Below are 20,217 nucleotides of genomic sequence, written 5' to 3' on the forward strand. Positions count from 1 at the left end.
CAAGCCCGCCTCTAGTAAAGGGAGAACCGGAATGATGGACTCTTACCAGCGCATATATCTTCACATTACGAGGATTTAACTGTCAACTTTAGCAGGAGCTTCTCACTTTTCATTTTTTTTTAGCAACTTTAATAACATCGCGCCTCTCAAATGTGTCATTTCTCACTCGCGCAAAACGATCGCTTGTAGGAAATGAATAAATATACATACATATGCTTTTAATGTATAATATTAAACATTTGTGAGATGTGAAAAATAGATGCATACATATCACTATAAAATGGCTGGCTGGCAACAAAATGGCAGACCTTTTGTGTTGTTTTTATGGACATGACCGATGTTTTTTTTTGGGTCTGCTCGTGATAGGCATGGCGACTACCAAATTTTGGGTTGCGAGGATGGATTCGCTTTGGGGGCTGAGTGTTGGGATCATTGTAGCGAGGGCTACTATCAGGCACTTCAAACCAAAAAAATACGACTTCATGAGCCTTTTTTGGCATGGACACTACTACCTCTCGTATCTACTTCTGATAAATAAGAATACAGTGGACCCCCGGGTTACGGTGTCCCTGGCCTACATTTTTTTTCACATTAAGAAGTGGAATCCAACGTTTATTCGTCCCCTCTTTAGGACAATGTATACACTTTACGACGTCAACAATTACAAAATACAAACTTGGCGGTCAGTGTGTGTACGACTGTGCCAATCACACCAAACTCGCACATCACTATATGCATCACTGCATACGTCACTGGTCTGCTATTGGCTGTAATTAGGCTGCAAGACTTGATTTTGTGTGAGTGCTGACAATATGGTATTTATGGTGCATTTTAGTGCTGAATTCAAACTTTGATTCCATGAGTCCCAAGATTGCTTGTGATGTTAAAGTAAGAAGATGATTACTATGGAAACAAAACTGGAGATGATCAACAAATACAAAGAAGGCTAGGCCATGAATAGCTTAAGTCACGTCACTCCAAAGGTAGTAAAAAAATGTCATTATTCCTTTATATATTTTTTTATTTATGATGTTATTTAATTATATACATATATATTATATATAAATAGCACTTATATACTTACTTATAAAAATAGCACTTATATACTATTTTGCTACTAATTTTTAATATGTGTATACAATTTTGATGTTTTTATCCAGGGTTTTATACGCGTTAGCTAATTACCATAGGTTTCTACTGTCCGCCATACGATGATTTTGTCTTACGATCCCAACCCCGGAACGGATTGATTTCATATGGTGGGGGTCCACTGTACCAAATTTCATGTTGCCGGGAAGGAAGGAATCTGTTTGGGGGTTGAATTTTTAAAGATTTTCCAAGTGGAAGTTACCATTGAGCGCTTCAAACCCAAACGTATGACCTGTGTATTTCAGGCATCAATTCTCAAGCTTTTCCCGTGTATCTACTGGTGATAAATAAGAAAAACAAACTTTATGTTGCCAAGTAAAATTGGCTTCGGGGACAGTTTTACTACAGAGCCAAATTGTCGGCTTTTGAACATAGTGGCAGATTTCCTGTCTTTTCAGGCAAGGATAGCTTCCTGAATTTTCTTCAAAGATTCAAAGAGAGTTATTGTCACATGTATAGTACGATACCACACAGTGAAATTCTTATTCTGTTCACTTCCCGAGCAGACTACATACATACTTTTGTTGGTCTATTCATTGTATACGTGTTCCATGCGGAAAAGCGGCAGTTATTTTGCCTTTTGCCCTCACGCAAGAGACCAACGGACAGCTATGCAAAACAGTATTCGTCACAGGCCGCAGGAAAACGGGAAATGGGCCACAAAATGGCCCACGGGTCATCGTTTGAGCACCGCTGAGCGACACAAACAATCATGAATAATGATATTATCTGATTGTAACACCTTTAAAAAAAAAAAAGCTTAATGCATGTGCGCTTCATCAGCAGAATAACAAGCACTGCGAGCAAACACGTCTTTATTTACTCCGCCCCCCCTGTTCTTGGCACCGTGATGCCCCCTGGCATCGTTGACATGCAAACACCAGCGGCCCAGCTCGCACCCGCACAGCGCTGCCCCTGTGTCCGCCACCAAGCTTTTCCAAGACCTGAAACCAGCGAGGGCCATGCCATCCATGTAAACGCCCTACATCTGATGTGTAACCGACGAGTCCCCTCGTATGAATATGACTGCGCAAATAGAAACCGTTCCATCGCTTGATTGAAATTCCAAAGCCGTTGTTGCTAACAGCTAAATTAGAAAAAAAAAAATTCTGTGACTGTGAGCACATTTTCTGCTTCCTGTGCTCGTTTAGTTTCTCGGTATATGCAAGAATATCTGCAGGCATGAACAAAGAATTTAAGGCCACTGCTCTCATGTTTAATTGAATATATATCAATTTGCGCTAACATTTTGATCTAACGTGTAACAGAGTCAGTCATTTCCAATCACAATGTGTCTGTTAGACTGGGAATGGCAAGAATTTTTCCACCAGTGAATTCTAAAACATGTTCAGTGCCACCGTAGAGTGCTCATGCCAAGGCAGCGCAATTAAAAATAATCTTGAGAAACTCTTAAATCGAGTCAAATGTATTTCAAGGTGAGATGATATTTTTGTTCATTAATGTGCTAGTAACGTATGGTGACAGGCAGCAGATGAATACAAGTCCCCCAAACGATGTCATTTATACAAAACAATGACAGTTTTGCATTTAATTACACAAGCGCAGATTTCACACTAGGTCAATTTTTGAGATTATTTTATTTCATGTGCAGCAGGGTCAAAAATCTACACCTCAGTATTCTTCAATCATTTTGGATTATGATTTTGATAGGAAATTTAAACCTAACAAAGATTTATTTAAATTCTTGATTAAAAAAAAATCGTGAGGAAAATAAACAAAAGTAATTATTAAATAATTACATTTAATTAATATTAAATAATTAAATGATAATTATTAGATTATTAATTATTAAATAGTTGTTAAATATTTATTTTAAACACATTTTCATGTCAACTGACCTCGAGTTTGTGCATAACTTTCTTATAATTTATAGGGCTAATCCATAATTTGATAAAATATTTTTCATGTACAATTTACACCTTTAAAAACACATTTTAATACTTGCTGTCAATGACCAATCATGGCTCACTTGCTAGTCATGTGACATTCATGAGGTGAAATGTGATTGATTAGGCGGAGTCTTCGGCATGCGGCAGAAAGTTTTTTTTTTTCTTTAAATATTAATTGTATGTGAAAAATAATTTTGTAATCAAATTTCAAAATCATTTTACATGTTTAAGAGTCCAGACATTCAATGTCAGGTACTTCAAATTTTTTTCCAAAATATTTTCAAGTGTTATGCTTGAGGACCGTCTAAAAATGGCTGGTATGAAGAGTTAATTATGGGCAGAATATTAGCTTTTTAGCTAATAATGGCTAAATAAGTAGACTATTCCTTTAAATGTCACAATTAAGTATTTAGAATCTTTGTTATATTGTCTTGTAAATCACCCATCCAGCATTTCGTCACTTTTGCAAAATCTCAATGTCACAATTTAGCTTATTTTCAAATTTTCAATTTTTATAATTGCAAATTAATCTGATTAATTGCCCAGGCCTGGTGCACAAAACCTTTTTTAGTGGTGTGTTCTGAGATTTTTTTTTAATGCAATATTTACCTTACCCCAGGAAACTGACCTGCAGTAAATTCGCCAAATCTTTCAATAATTTACAAATATTTTCATACTAAACTAAGCAATGTTGTTGATTTTGTGTGTTGAACAGCCGCTTTCAGGATTAAGATCCATCTTGAGGATGACTCATTACTTCCCTTTGCCGCAGATCCTGACATGCCTTTTTGTGTGTGGATGAAAAAATGACTCAGAAGCATAGAGGGCGCAGCTTATTATGTTCATGTTGACGTAAATATATCTATCTTCAAACACAAACTAACCTTGTAAACATTAACCGTTTGTAATAAATTCTAGTATAGAATTGAAAGGCTGCATGATTATATTAGCAATAAGATAAAAAAAAGGCACCTGTTGATATGCGCCGATAACGAGAATAATACATATATAAAGAAAACTTAAAATAAACAATTCAATCCAGCATACACAACTTCAATGCTGCACTCTCACACACACTCGCACACACAAACGAGTAAAATGAAAATGTCTCCATTCAATTTCATTCGAGCATTGTCCTTGCTTTGTATGTGTGGTTCACCTTTAGTAGCGATTGAAGGAAATCTCAAAAATGTTGTCCTTAAAGGACAGCTGGAAATGCTTAAGACGGTCCTAAAATGGCCAATTCAAAGCAAAATGGCGGACTTCCTGTCTCTTTTCGGATTTCTTGAGACTTTTTTTGATGTGATTTTAATCATGCCAACCAAATTTTATGTTGCTGAGGGAAACTGGCTTCAGGGTCTGAGGTAAAAATACAAAAAAATAAAAATGACAGACTTTATGGATCCTTGAGACTTCTTGTGGTCAATTACAGTCGTGTTTATACGAATTTCACATCGCTAACGAAAACTGGCTTTGGAGGCGGAGCTGAAAAAAATGTCGAGGGTCACAGTGAGCCAAAAAAATGTCTGCTTCAAAACAAAATGGATAACTTCCTGTGTCTTTTCAGCCACGGTTTCTCAAGACGTTTTTTTTTTTGTCTAATTATCATTCACAGGCCTGCCAAATTTCATGTTGCTAAGGAAAAAAACTCCTTGAGGACCAAAGGTGTGTTCCAGTTTGCATCAGATGCGAGCGAGCAGCAAAGTGCTGATGAAGGTGATCGCTCTCCGGCGTGGGCGTGCGGGTCAGGACGGGCGTGACATCACCATCCGCCTCAAAGTCCACGTGGGAGGATGAGGAAGGTCGGCGTGAGCTGATCCCGGCTCCTCGTTAAGGACGAGGAGGAGTGATGAAGACTCCCTCCCGGCAGAACAGATCAAAAAGCTTGATGGAAAGCGAGGATTTTTTTTTTTTTTTTTTTTAGAGGCTGAGGCGGGAACATCATCGGGAGCATCAAAGAGGAGCAAATGTCATCGGAATTTACCGCCGGCGGGAGGAAGGATCACCGACACCGCCATGACTCGATTTGAGATCTGAGGAAACGCCAAACTCCCTCCCTCGCCGCTTCTTCATCAACTAACTCCTTGTAAAATGCTGAGTCAGCTTTTGACAAGACAAAACGTGAGGCGCACAGAGATGCGCTGCAGGAACCACCGTTTAACCCTTAAATGGCGCCCTTGCTTGGATATATGAGTTTTTCGCTCAAACGATTTCTTCTGAGTTGCAGGCAAAAACGTTACAACCGCTAAATGTTAAGCAAATTTTAGAACATACGGAAACAGCATATTTTTTTTTGAAGAAGAAGAAGAATTTGTCAGTATACTGGCAATTGACTTAACATTTCGGAGGCTCGAAAGATCCGGTCTGGCATCAATGTTTGCAGCGTAAATTTTGGACTTGGCGTCTCATAAAAATGGATGAAATGATGAAAGTGACACTCAAGCGCCTGTCGAGTGTCACAAAAGGTTTTCGGATGACAGTTTATTGGTGTTGTAGAGTACTACTGTATGTTGTACTGGACGCAAACTATGAAATCGCCACGGTTTGGGGCATATAGTGGACCCCCAGGTTTATTAGGCACACATTTTTCCATTTTTAAGTCTTAAACAGGCAAGAATTTTCAGGATTTTAGAGAAATTTGAGAATTTGAGAAATTGGGCTCAGCGGACGCTTTTGGCCAATAGTCGAAATAGGCAAAACGGTTGAAAGCATCCGTAACAGCCATTTCTCAAATTCTTATGTACCCCTAAATTTCTCTAAAAGACTGAAAATTCTTCCCTGTTTAGGACCTAGAAATAGAAAAACATGTGCCTGATAGAGGGTACTTTTGCCTGTGCCCAGTAAAGGGTTAAAGCCTGAAAACTATCGTATATTTATAAATTGTAATTTTGATGCCATTATTTCCCTTTTAATGAAAATTTATTAGCGAGTCCAAATATCGGTTATGGGACCACTTCACTACTAAGAATCGTGTTGCTCTTAAAAAAAAAAAAAAAAAAAAAAAAAAGTATCGCTCTTTCAGTAGTCACGTGTCATGGTCCAATAGCGTCACAGCATCACTCAACACCAATCACGTTCTTGCTTGGACGCGGGAATGAGAATGATGAGCGGTAGAGAAGGCGATGGGGGAAAAATTAACTTCTCGGACCTTTCAGCACAATTACCTCTGAGTCAGATAGCAATAATAGCGCAAAAATCAATAGGATTCTTGCTGAGAAAATATGAAAGGGCAGCCCAGGAGAGGCAGGCCGGGTTTGATTGCCTTTCTCGTGTAGTCATTTGTTTTTTGGCCAGCGTTTTCTCATCTCTCCCGTGAGTTGGGCCTGTGATGAATGACTCCACTTTGTCTTTTTTATGTGTTTCAGCTGGAACACATCAAAACAAACAGCAATATTGTTGTAGTTTGGTGGGCTGGGGAGGGGGGGCGCTAATGTAAGAAGAAGAAGAAGAAGAAGAAGAAGAAACAAGACTGTCGCTTTCGCTTTGGGTCCCAAGTGCTGCTTTGTGATAACAAAGTGAAAGTGTAGTCACCTTTAAAATGGCTGCCTTGTCAGCAGCCTGACTTAAGTGGGATACTTTTTAACACTATTTCCTTTTGTCTTTTACACAAATACGTTGGTACCGCTACTTACGACTGACCTGATTTTTTTTTTTATCTTTTTTTTGGAGATCCGAGCCATCCCTCTACTGATTTTTCGTCTTTAGTTAAGAGCAGAAAATTAAATTATGACCATTCAATGGCGATTTTGAATTTCAAAACACAACAAATAGCGCAACTCCTTACTGCCGCCTAAAGAGTCACGATAGTTGTGAAACTCTTCATGTTTGTTTTACTGCCCCCTGGTGGCCAAGGTGATGATATGCATGGTTAAATTCTTTGCATACTATTTCATTATGCTAACACCGTGGGTTGTTATAAAGTAAATGTTGTTAAATAACATTGCGAAGATTTTGTTGGTGTTTTTGGGGTGTCAACAACTGTAGCTATAATGTTTTGATGCATAAAGAATTTTCAAAAAATGCACAATTTGATGCATTAAAGGGAGTAATTTTTCACATGCATTTCAAGACGTTTTGCATGCATTTTAAGCATTCTCAAATTACTATTTATAGATACTGTATGTATGTATATATATTTTTTTGCAAAAATGTGTGTTTGTTGTTTGACTGAATATTTTTGCTTTAATAAATATTGTATTTGTTATGCGCTAATGGAAAGCTTAGCATACATTTATTGTACATTTTCAATTGAATACTCTTTCTCTCTTTCCTCAAAATATCTTAGCTTGTACTCGATTTTCCAATTTTTCCACCTCTAAAATTGCAGGCATTTTTTCTGACTTTTGCCCTGAAAAAGAAATAGCGAGCTGGCGGACGCGAATCGAGGACAGGCAGTCAAGTGGCTTTCACGGCGCCGTAACGTCTTTTTCACGTTGTCCCCGTGAAAGAGGATCCCCTCGCCGGTCGCTCGCCATCATTCAACGCAGCAGGGAGGCCGGCGAGGCGCGCGGGACGGCTTCCAAAAGACGGAAAAAGAAGTGACGAGAGCCGTGAAAGAAAGCAGATAAGCGACGGGAAGCGCATGCTAATCCCGCTTCCAAAGGCGCTCGGGGCGGGAGGGAAGTGTCGAGGGATTGGACGCGTCAGGTCCGGGACGCCGGCGGGAACAAAGCGAGGCAGAAATGCAAGGGAGAAGCCATCTTACCCACAAGAGCGAGAAAGAGCGTGGGAACCAGTCGGAGAGCTAACTCGACGCTTGCTGACTTATTGAAGGAATGTCTATATGTCGGTGGAGTTGCACGACTGTACGCTCGTGGCGGTAATTCTAATTTTGGGACTGTATTGAAATTTTTCATATTAGTTTCACAGTTTTTTTTCTATGGACAGTCAATGGTCTTTCTGTATTGTATAGCCACGTAGGTGAAGCATCACGTGAACCCTGTCTGTGCAAATTGCTGAGAATGAATAATTCAGCGCCAACTGCGGAGAAAAATCCTCAGTAAAACCTTTTCTACTTTTTACTTCTAGTACTTTCTGCATAAATTTAAGAACATTTACAGGCTCTCGACCGATTCAGCGGTCTCGTTTTTCCCATGTTTTATATTCCTTCTGAGTTCAACTTTTAAAATTTTGGGGGGGAAAAAAAACAAGCATTTTTTATTCCTAATTTCTCTTTTGAATAGTTTTCGCCGACCTCTGATTTCAAAACCAAGTAAGTGTGTGACAAAACCTTGCACCTGACTGTCATAGCGGCCCTCCGACTGAAACTCTGACTACAATGTGGTCCACGGTAAAAATGAGTTTGACACCGCTGACCAACGGTCGGTACAACAACACAACGCCAACAACAATTCATTCATTGTACTCTTATTACTTTTACTGAAATCTGGGCAGACGGTGTACCCGATGAAGCGAGCTCCGTGTGTGACCTGGTGAAGCGTCAGTCAGGCTGATTGACAGGTTGAGCACGAGACGGCATAAACGGTGATTAGGAGCCAATTAGAGCTGGCCGGGATGACGAGTCAATTAGGCCCGATGAAGGCGGAGAGGGAGAAGATGAAAGACGGATTGGAGATTTCCGCGGACGGGAACGTCGTTATGAATTATTCACCAGCTCAGAGGCGACGTTCACTTCGGGGTCACGCCCACAGGGATCGTGGAAGCTTCCCCCACAAAATTTTCAAAGAAAACCACAATCCGGATTGTGAATCATCCACCTGAAGGATGACTCATAATGGAATGAGGAAAATTTGCGAAAACTTTCTTACTATTTTGGGAATTTTCCAGCCATTTTGTTCTTTTTTGCGGGTTTTATGCCAATTTCATATTTTTCTATGCTGCGCTTGTACGTGTTGCTGCCTCGTGTGGCTTGAAATAACAGTTGTTTGAAGGTTAAAGTTAAAATTAATTTTATGCATCAAAAGGTTTAAAATCTTTCAAGACTTAAAAGGGGTTCAATGATTACTTGACTAGTTGAATAATCCATTTACCAAAGTAATCAATACATTTTTTGTAACTGATTAATCATTTAGAGACCGAAATGCTCAGAATTTCAGCTTCTTGATAGAAAATATTTTCAGATTTCTGTAGTCCTCTATGAAAGCAGACCCGTTATTCTGATTCTACATAATTCCAAATTTTGCAAACATCTTTTATTGTGAAAAACGATGAAAACATTGTCGCCATTTTTAGCTCGACAGAACAAACAAGTAAGTAAAACATAAAACCATCTATGTTCGTCTTTCTAATCATGTTATGTGTTAACTTTGCTGTCTTGCTGAGACAAAATGGACACGAATAAATATGCTGCATCTCAGTTTTACAGTGAACTTTAACTAATAGCTACAAATCGGCAAGTGCACTTGCCTCTTGACATAGGGGACTGTGGAAACTATTGTTCTTTTCATCTCTTGAAAGTGATTTTATGCGATCGTCTACCATTTCCTGACAGTCATAGTGAGAAGTGACAAAGGAATACTTGAAAAACTATGTTTCAATAGACAATAGTTTGTATATGGGCTCTTTATGTTGCCAGATTTAACAATATGGGTGTTCACCGCATAAGCAGATTGGGTATGTGTGTGTGTGTGTGTGTGTGTATTCGTGCACACGTGTCTAACAATCAACATGCACGCCTAAGTGTGCAGCTGCACTAATCAACCCGTTGTGGTGCGTACTCTTGTCGGATGATTACTTTGTGCACTCGTCACGCATACGTGCTCAATTACCAACCTACATACAGGTGCACCTCATTCAATTTGAATATCACGCAAAACGTAATTTATTTCAATTGTTCAGTTTCAAATATGAAACTACAGTGTACAGATTCATAATCTCAATACAGAAAGTTAATTTGAATGTTTTGACGTATACAAGCTGTCAAGGTATCGCAGTTTTGTGTAGACGCTGTAATTAAGGTATTTGAGTATTTCCACTGTAACATAAAGGTTAAAAGGACACTCGCGAAACCATTTTCAGCCATAAAGTTAATATTTTGTTTAAAATTAATTGGAAAACCTCATTATTGTATAATTAATAGCTTTAAAAATGCAGATTACCACTTGTGGTTGATTGAAAATGGCATCACCTATGCTAAGGGTTCAGGTAACAACCAATCAATCAAAACAGACGTGATTGATTGGAACCTGAACCTTAAGTACACGTGGTGTTGTTTTTAAATCGTATTGGTTGTGAATGGAAATTAGAAAAAAAATGTCATCAAATGACAAAAATGAACTTTTTACTGGCGAAAACGGCGAAATAAATATCCCTTTCTATAAAAGATCATTTCATCACATCTCTGATAGTCTTCCAAAAGGCGAAACCCATCCAAAACTATTTACACACACGCACACAAATCTTGTTCTAACAGGCTAGCATTAGCGGAGTAAAACCTTTTTTTTCCCCCCGCATTGGAATGTCAAAATAGTAATATTAAAGTAGTTAGCGCTCAGTTAGCCAAGACACATTGCCGCTGCCAAGTAAGAAACTTTGTTTTTCTTCGCGGCTCAATGCTATTTGATGGAGAGAAAAAAAATGGATTAAGCACTGCGTGAATGTGTGTCACTGCGCTCTGATGAATGTTTTGGACAGCGCGTTCCAACTTGAACGCCGCATCGACCGCGCGCTCACATTGAAGCGGAATATTTGTGGTTCTCAGACATGAACGTACGTGTAGCCAGCTGCTGTATTATTATTATTATCATTATTATGATTAAGAAGACGTTTTGGACTGGGTTGCTTGGTTGGGGGTGCACAAATTAGATATTGTTCCAGCGTGTGTTCCAGGAGTGGACCACAAGGACGAGCTGGCTCTTCCCGCTGTGCCAAAGCCTCCGACGCCGCGTGAGCTTCCATAAATTGTCCTTCCAGAGACGAGAGTTCACCTACGGATCACAAGCTTCGGCGGCAGAAACCTTCTGCCGCATTAGCATTTGAAAAAGGAGGGGGGGGAGGCGGGGGGGTCGAATGCGGGGCTGATGATTTTGTTCAAGAGCGTTTGTCGCCCGGGCGCTGAAGTTACTTTACGTTTTTCACCTTGGGGTAACACCGCGCCGCTGCGAATGCGCACTCACACGCCCAGCAGTCAATAATAATCATTAAAGATGCACTGAATGGGCTCCTCGCACCCTCCATGCGATCGTGGAGGGCAGGCAGAAGTTGGGAAGGGCACCTGATGGGGAATTTGATAAGAGTTTAGCAAACTCCCCCTACTGTATACTGTGGTTCATCGTTTGCAGACATATTTTGGGGGGTTTTAACTGGGGCCTGACCAGCATTGATTTGAGGCTGATTTGATTCCCATTGCAACATAATTCTTATTACAGATTAATCTGTCGCTTAAAAAAAATAAGCAAAAATAAGCAATAGAAGTATAAAACAATTTTTTTTTTTTGCTCTATTAAAACTTACAAGAATGAAGATTAGGGCTACAAAAAACGCTGACAAGCAATTGCAGATTAATTGAAGAATCAGATAGAAAAAAATTAGGTTCCTTGCATTCCTTCAAAAAGGCCTTTTTCCCCACAAAACTGTTGTGAATTATTTATGATTGGGTTACTGTTTTTGTGCGGAACGTCATATTTGTTTAAATAATCAATTCGTTGACCAATTTTTCCATTAATCGAAAAAAAAAAGATTTGGACCTTATTAGCATTTAAAAAAATTGGCAAAAAAGTTAATTGCTGTTTTCCAAAATAAAAGGAAATGTTTTATTTATTATAATCTGTCAGCTTTTATGGAGAGCTACAAAAATTGGATAATATTCAATGTGAATTTATCTATCTGAATTTGTTTTTGTTTTTTTGCGATGATTTTTTTTTTTTCTGGTTTGAATGATATTTTCTTAGTGTTATGTCCTAATGTGTCAGTTTGTAAGGGTTGGACCCTAACGCTAAACCCAGAAAACAAGTGAGCCGTGAGGGTCACAAGATGAGCCTGTGCGCATTTTGCAATTTTAGTCGACAGCTGGTGGAAGTGGAGGGAAAAAAAAAAACGCCTGAGATGGATAAAAAAAAGAAAAAAGGATGGATGTGTCAGTTGAACACTTATTCTACAAATACTTTCTTTTAATCAAACTTTTGTGTTTAGGCTAACTGAGCCACGCAGAATGAATTCGCAAAAAAAAAAAAAAAAAAAAAAAAAATTATACACAAATAAGGCCTGCATCTAAGAATCATTTAATTGGACATTTTTTAATTGACAACGCAGAAAATATGTTTTATTATTTGCTTGCTGGTTTGGCCTGTAACATCTCAGATAATAAACAAAAATGTTGAGCACTGTTTTCCAAATAAACAACAGATGTTTTTTTTTTTTTTTTTTTACTTTGATTCAAGATAATGCAATAAGCGTACGGAGCTAAAGAAACCAGAATATATTTCCAGTGGAGATGCTGAAATTCTGATCGTGGACAATTTTACGTCAATGAATAATGGATCGATAAATGATTAAGTTGGTAATTGATGAAACAATCACTATACAATAACGACATTAAATAGAAAGTCTCCTCAGCTTAGATTTATAACGAGTAGCCCTTTTCAAATAAGTACACTTGTCAAAAAACATTTGAGCTCACGGCGGTGACGACAATATGAGCTCATGAGCGAGGACGTCTTGACGTGAAAGGCGGAAACGTTCCCAGAGCGTCTCCTCGGGAAGCTGTCGGACATCAGCTTTGATTTCATGCGGCGTCAAAGACGGCGGCTGGCGAAAAACCTCCAATTTGCACGCCACTCTTCTCCTCTATCATCTTCTCCTCCTCTCCGTCCTCCCCCACCAATCATGACGGCTTAGGCACGGCGGATAACGGCGGCGAGATTGTCAGTAATGACGCTTCCGCCGGTTGCGGCGCTGACCAAATGTCCCGGAGCGTCTTGTTTCGCTGGTAATTACGCGGATGGCGGCGTGAGTGCCTGGAAAGAGCTGATCGGGCCTTCCTTTTGTGGTGACCTTTTCACGGGAAGAACTTGAAAGGCCCGCCCTTGACTGAAGTGAAGATGAGGTGTGAGGAGAGCAAAGACGCGAGGAAGGTGAAAAGCACAAAAAGAGGACAAATGCGATGACACTGATGAGTTCTGAGAACAATTAGATTCTATTTTCAATTTGTCCTCTTCCATCCGTACAGCAGGCATGGTTCGAATTTGGTCGCAATCAGACATGATCAAGGCTAGCGTCTGAACAGCTTGTGGAAATTGCCAAAATAAGTCAAAAAGGGCCAATTCAAACCCAAATGGCAGACTTCCTGTGTTTTTTAAATCATGACTTCCTTTAGACTTTTTGTGGGTCTCGGAACAACATCAGATTTCATGTCGCAGCTTCAGGAGCAAAATTTTTTGTATAAGTAAGGTTTGGCATACCGGGGCAAAAAATACCCAAAGAAACTTGAGACCCCCGCATGAATTCAGTGTCATCTGGAACGGATGGCTTTTATACGAGTGCTAACATCGGCGATTTTGGATGTAGACAAATATACCGTATTTTCCGCACTACAACCTTATTTTTTTTTAAAAAGCTGATGGTGCGCCTTATAATTAGGTGCGTCTTATATATGGATCAATATTGAGATTGGGATTGGTAGATGGGGAATGAACTGATAAAGTAAGCTTTACCTGTTTACAGTTGAACAAGGTTGGTCATATTGACATTGAGTTGTTATGCTATTGAGAGTTTAGAGTTATTATTTGAGTTATTATTGTTAATACTTTGAATATTACTATATTGTGATTGAAAAGGTTTGAAAATATGTCATTAATTGAGTGTGCGCCTTATAATCCGGTGCGCCTTATAGTGGGGAAAATACGGTAATCTGACTATTTTATGGCTAAAATCGGACTGATATAAGATATTTTCGTGTATTGTGACCATTGGATGTGGGATGTGACCATTCAGAATTCATTTACTCTTGATTAATTTCTTTAGTATTTTGCTGAAGTCTCATTGTGGTAGTTTTGTCAGTGTAACTTCTACGTTAGATAGGAGAGAACAAAGACATTTCTCTCTCCAGAGACAGCCCTGGGGTGCTGGGGATGACTGGACACCTGACCACCTGACCCCCCTAACAGTTAAGCAATTGGCCAGGCGCCACGTTGGCAGAGGTGGACTAAGACATGTAATTTGAGTGGATAGGACGAGACACATTTTAGAGGGCTTTTTAAGAAGAGGACAAAAAGCCATGTGGGCGCTCGCCATCTTGACCTCACGGGAGTCTGCTAACATCAGCAGTATGAAATTAAATCATAAAATCTTTTTCCAACAGAGATGCCTGAGGCCGATAGGTCTTTATTTTCATCACCAACCAGCATTGCCCAACGGCTGATTCCGGAAACGCGGCTGGGGCCAGAAACACTACAATTCACCACAATATCAATAATGGATCGAGACATATATACTCAAAACCTTCATTTGACGAGTGAAAATTCAAACCATGATTGAAAACCCTGTCATGGAACTTGGCTTTTAGAATAACCCATGTTTGAAACCTGACCTCCACTTTAAAAACCTTAACTGTACTTTAAAATCCTGCTTTGAAAAGTCAACTCTATCTTCAAACCCTACTTTGAAAGTCCAACCCTTATTTGAAACAAGCTGTTTTCATTCTAAAAGAAAAAAAAATGGCTATATTAATGGCTAGATAAATAAAGTGTGTTGCTATGATTTTGCTTGTTGTTGCATCTTTTGTCATCAGTCCGCTAACTGCACTTTAACGCGTCGGAATGGAAAATTAATGCCGTGATCTCCTTAAATGCTTCGCCGGGGAAACCAGTAAACATCGCTTATGACCGCTCACAATCATGGAGATTGGGGAGTGGAGTAGTGGGGGGGGGGGGGGGGGGTGAGGGGGTGAGAAGTGGGGCGGGCGTCGCCGCAGCAACAGTCCAATTGCGGCTTCAACGTGGCTACGCTAATGATCAATAGCAACCGCAAAAAGGTAGACAAAATGGCAACCTTTACTCTTCAAGTGTGCTGCTGCTTACAAAAACGTGACCACAGTCTTAGGAAGCACGGCGATCTAGTTGCTTGCAGGTCTGCTTCGCAGATCTTATGTTTAGGGCCGTAATATGAACTTTGAATTGTCAACAGCTATGAATAATGGTAACTTTTGGTACTACGTGTTGAATGTACGTTCGACAAGCTAATTAGCGCTGCTATCTTGAAACAAACATTAAAGCAACAATTTGCTAGCTTAACGGCAGAGTTGCTAAAGTCTTCATTTTCGGTAAACAAAAAAAAAGTGTCTGCAAGCCCATGAGTACCTTGAAATAAGTTAAAAATGACTTGGGCGATTATGATATTAGGCTTACGAATTGTTTACACTAAACATCAGTGGTTTCATATTAAAAAAAACACCAAAAAAAACAGGCTCAGTTACGGCCTACACACTTCGGCACCGTGCTGACTGCCAGCCTCATGCCCTTTTTTTTATTTTCATACTTGAAACAAGAAAAATACTTGTTTGGAGAGAAGCACAATGACAGCGCCTTAAAGGCGCCTTGAGTTAGCGCCCGGCGCTAATGAACGCAAAGATTCGCAGCTGTTAGATGACAAAGCACAGGTTGGACACGCAGCTGCTGCCTCACTCAACATTTGACGCTCGTGAAAGTTAAATAGGAGTCACGTAGCACTGCAACAAAAAGCTGATGCGAATAATGTCTAGCTCAGTAATTCTGTCGGCATGTTCTTAGTGTAGCTACCCAGAATTCCAGGGTTCCAAAATTTGATTTCAAGGCCAGAGCAAGGATTCCATGAACAGTTCAGGATTTCAAAGCAAGGATTGGGAATTTTAAAGAGTTTGGGTTTGGAATTATGGTTTGAAGTCAAGGTTAGTGAGCCACTTCCTTGTTACTATCCTTCTTCAATCTTTCCTCATGTACTGTACATCCTTGTTTCCTTCATTGACCCTTTCAGGTTTCCTTCATTACTCATCCTCTTATGCATTTGTTGATTCTTTCTTACATTCTTCCTTTCCTCATCGTTTCTCGTCTACCACTAATAAAGTTTGTCCTTTATATATGCTTGTTTACCTCCTTCCACGTGTCTATCTTTCTTCCTTCATTCTTCTGTCTCACACTCCTTTCTTTAGATTGTGTAATTCCATTCTTTGGACAATGACAGTTCTTTGTTCGTTCCTTCATTCTTCCAACATCATTGCTGTTTCTTGCATTTATTGATTAGTTCGTACTTAAACGCTAAGAGCTTTACCTCCTTCTATAGCTTTGTTCTTAAATTTCTTCAGTCGTTCCTTCATTCATCTTTCCTTTCTTTCATTCTTCATTGTTCCTTTGTCATACTTCCTCTTTCATACACATTCCTTCAATGATGCCTTCTTTCCTTCTGTTCTCCATTCTTCCACTCTTCCTTCCTTTTTTTTTACACCTTCCTTTCTTTGTGGCCTTCCTGCATTCCTTATCCCCTAGTCGTCTTCCTTCATTAAGACCTAGTTTCCTCCATAGAGCCTTGCTTCCTTCAAGTCTTCCTTACTCACATTTTTTATATTCCCTTCCTTCTTTACTTCCATTTGTTTTCCTTCCATTCCTGTCATCCTTCACCTCTTTCATAGCCCTTTCTTCAATGGTGCCTTCATTCCTTTGTCCCCCCTTCCTCCTTCCTTCCTTATCTTCTTGTTGCCATTCTTCCATTCTTGATGCCTTCCTTCATTAAGACCGTTTCCTCCATAAAACCTTGCTTCCTCCAATTCTTCCTGCCTTGAATGTGAATCTAAAAGTGAAACAAAATTTTGGCCCACCGAGTATTCCACGTCTCAGAAACATCTTCTAGTAGGTGCGATAATTCAAAAGCGAGCTAAAGTGTCCTTTAAATGGTTTGAGAGGAATGGCGCTGCCATGGCAGTCTCCGCAGTCAATAAAGCTTAAGAGAGCACAAAGGCTCTCAAAAAAAAATAAAAAAAAAGTCACCTCCGAAAAGAAGAAGAGGAGGACTGAGGTGAACGGCGGTGTGGCGTTTCCAGGCTTCATTAGCATCCAGCTCACAAAGACGCGTCCTTGGCGTCACTTTGAAGTGGTCCCGGCGAGGAGCTTTGAGCGCGCCGCAATCTAGCCGCCGTGACCGGCGCGGGATTAGCCCGGCACTCCCCTAGAGAACCGCGGTGGCGGGCGCCATTTCCGCGAGGTTTTTGAGTGTGTCAGCAGTCGTGTTGCGGTCACGAGTATGGCGGATTAACAAGAACAGTCACTTTTTTTCATCGCGCCACCACAGAAGAAGATTTACTGCACCTTGCTGACAACACACAAAAAAATCAAGCTCATGAGGGAAGGAGCTGGCCTTTGACACTTTGGTTTTTGTAAAGATAACACTCACAAAATCTCAGATTTGTTTTTCCACGAGAAACCCAGACTAAGCAATTTAACTCTATTCCACTGAATCGATGGCGTTTGGCTGGGCGATTATGCCTCAAAAAAATAAAATCAAAGACTTTTTTCATTTTTATCCCCTCCTATTTTTTCAAGAAAATTACTAATAAGAACACAAAAATTCTAACAGAGTTTTGCTTTAATTTTAGCTAGCATCTAATGTACAAAATCCCTCTTAGAATTAGTGCAAAATGTCTCCCTTGCATGGAACGCTTCCAGAAACAAATGTAGCGTAGTAGACCATTGAATGATATTGATGACGTGGAAACCTTGTTCAAGATAAACATTGCAACTTGTATCATTTAGGACACAAATAAAAGTAATTGGATGAGGTGCTGCCAGTCGCTTCCTTGTGTAAATGACTGCTCCAGTTAGCTGCTTTTTTTTAGCAGTAGTTTGTTTGTTTGGAGACTTTTAAATACTCGAGTAGGTGCCTCTATTTTAGTTGATGAAATAAATTGGTTGCGCTGTTGCCTTTTGTCGCGAAGGGCTTCAAACATACTACGACGGTTCTTGTTCCACGTCTGTCGCCGCAAACCCAAATGAATATCAAATCATTGACTATAAAACCTCTGTCTTTTAGGAACCAAAGTTTCGCTTCTTTAGCCGTAGCCATTTGCGCTAGCCTTTTCTTCGGCAACAGTGTGAAGCAAACAAAGTGTAAAATGAACATTTATAGCATCTTTACCAATATTCCTACCTTTTTGCGAGCAATGTCAAACGCATGTGTGGCTGAAGTCCAAACATTGAGAGTAGGATGACGGCCGACGACTTTGAGGAGTCATGCGGCTCACGTGGAAGCACAACAAGCAGCTCTTTTTAATAAAGCCCCTCGCTATGCGCCTCACCCCAATTATGCATCTGACACCTCCTTCTGTGTCACAATGCCCCCCCCCACTACAATATCCATTTTGCAGCTGTCCACTTCCCAGCTCTCGTCATCTGTATCTCAACAACACGACTGTCACTATGCCACAATAATTAATTGAATTAATTAATAGCTGTCCGACAGCGTCAATCAAAAGTGGGCATTATCATCTTTGAGCAGGGTGTCCGCCGATCATATTCAATTATGAGCACGAAGGCCTTATTTACCTATAGCGTGACACTTTAACTTTAAATAGCTATTAAAATGTCACACACACTCTTCAACCTCCATTATTATTATTATCATTATGGATGCGGGAGTACCAATAACAGGTGTCAGTCACTATTTCGCGGAACTGGCTTTATTTCAAGGCATGGTGTATCGCAAAGAATGCCGATATGAGGTACAAATTCCTAAAGCAAAAAAATTTTAAAATCTGATATGAGAAAGTCATTTTTGTCAGTAGCCGTTAAATTATCATGCGCAACAGAGAAACAAGAAGGAATTTATTTTCAATTACTTATTATTATAATCGTGTTAAATGAGTGTTTTTTAAAGACGTGTGACAAACGACCTTCAAAAAGTTTTTCAACCTTATTCCTAAAACAGCAAGCACTATGTTGCCAAGCCATAAGCTTTGATGGGAGGTGATAATAAACAGGTACATAATAAAGTGTGTTACATTGATGTCTTCTTTGTGTGTGTGTCTGAGTGTTATCACAGTGAAGCAGCATTGAAGGTCACAGCAGGCGGCATCCAGCCCGCCATCTGCTTTCCATCATCCCGCGGGGCGACCTGTCATCGGCGCTCACTGACCCGTCAACGGGCCAAGAGGACTGGTCGTACGGGGTTTGTCATCACTGTGCGTAAAGCGTGCACGGTGGAAAGCTGTTTGCGCATTTATTTGAGGCCTTAGCTAGCCAACAAAATGTATGTATCAGTACGCTCTAATATATACAAACAGATGTGATATCCTTGATATCCTGCCAATGTCCAGATTACTACTAGACTCTTTGTCCTCACTGGAAAGACAATTCTGCGCAATATATAAGAACGACTTCACTTACTGGACATGTGGATGCATATCTCACTTCGAATGAACAAAAATGCTGGCTGAATATAATAATAATAATGAAAATAATAATAATAATAATACATGAAAATATTAAACAAGAATAATAATAACAAATAAATTATATGGTATAAGATAAACTCCTCATATCTGATTTTATTTAGGTGGTAGCAAAATGCTGAAAATAAAACAAAAGATTATTGTATTTGTTTTGAGTCATATTTTTCCCTGAGGTCATGTTAACAAAAGCAAAGAAATATTCCTGCAAGATTGTATTCTTTCAGATTTTTTCCACCCAAGGTATAAAAGTCCTATTTTTTTGATTCATTCTATTTATTAAAAATTAAAGGTGTTGTTCAATCAAGGCAGACATTTTTTTGTTTTACAATAGAAGTGCATATTTAGAAAAAATGTATTTGTTGAGAAATTAATGGTATTTCCAAGGTAATTTTTTTACTCAATATTTTTTTCCAACTTAAAATGTATAACAGGAAAAAAAAAGGCTGGGCGGGGGGATCTTGATTATTTTTATCCTTAAATCCACATTATAATCTTGCCATGTCTGTTTTAATCAATATAAAAGAAGATTTGTGATTTTAGAATGTAATATAAAAACAGTTCATAAATAAAATAGATCTCATTTTAACAAGTGGATTTTCTGGCATCCAACTTGAGTTGTGGAAGAAGCTACTGGCTCCTGATTACCAACTGCATCAATACCATATAATACCTGTTTATAATCTTATTTTCAACATAATCCTATGCAGATAAGTACTAATCCTTTGTGAACCATCACGATTTTGTGAACATGACAGCCTGATGACTCAGCGTGTTTATCACTTTGCGCGA

The 20,217-nt window shown here is 39.4% G+C and overlaps 1 protein-coding gene across 2 annotated transcripts in view; it reads right to left on the minus strand.

Annotated features, from left to right (window-relative positions):
- The window catches only part of sema6cb (semaphorin 6Cb), a 102,727-nt gene that overhangs the window by 64,994 nt on the left and 17,516 nt on the right, over positions 1 to 20,217 (minus strand). The window lies entirely within an intron of this gene.

Source organism: Hippichthys cyanospilos, chromosome 3 (genome assembly GCF_059441005.1).
Source record: "Hippichthys cyanospilos isolate Australia breed blue-spotted pipefish chromosome 3, RoL_Hcya_1.0, whole genome shotgun sequence".
NCBI classification, from domain to species: Eukaryota; Metazoa; Chordata; class Actinopteri; order Syngnathiformes; family Syngnathidae; genus Hippichthys; species Hippichthys cyanospilos.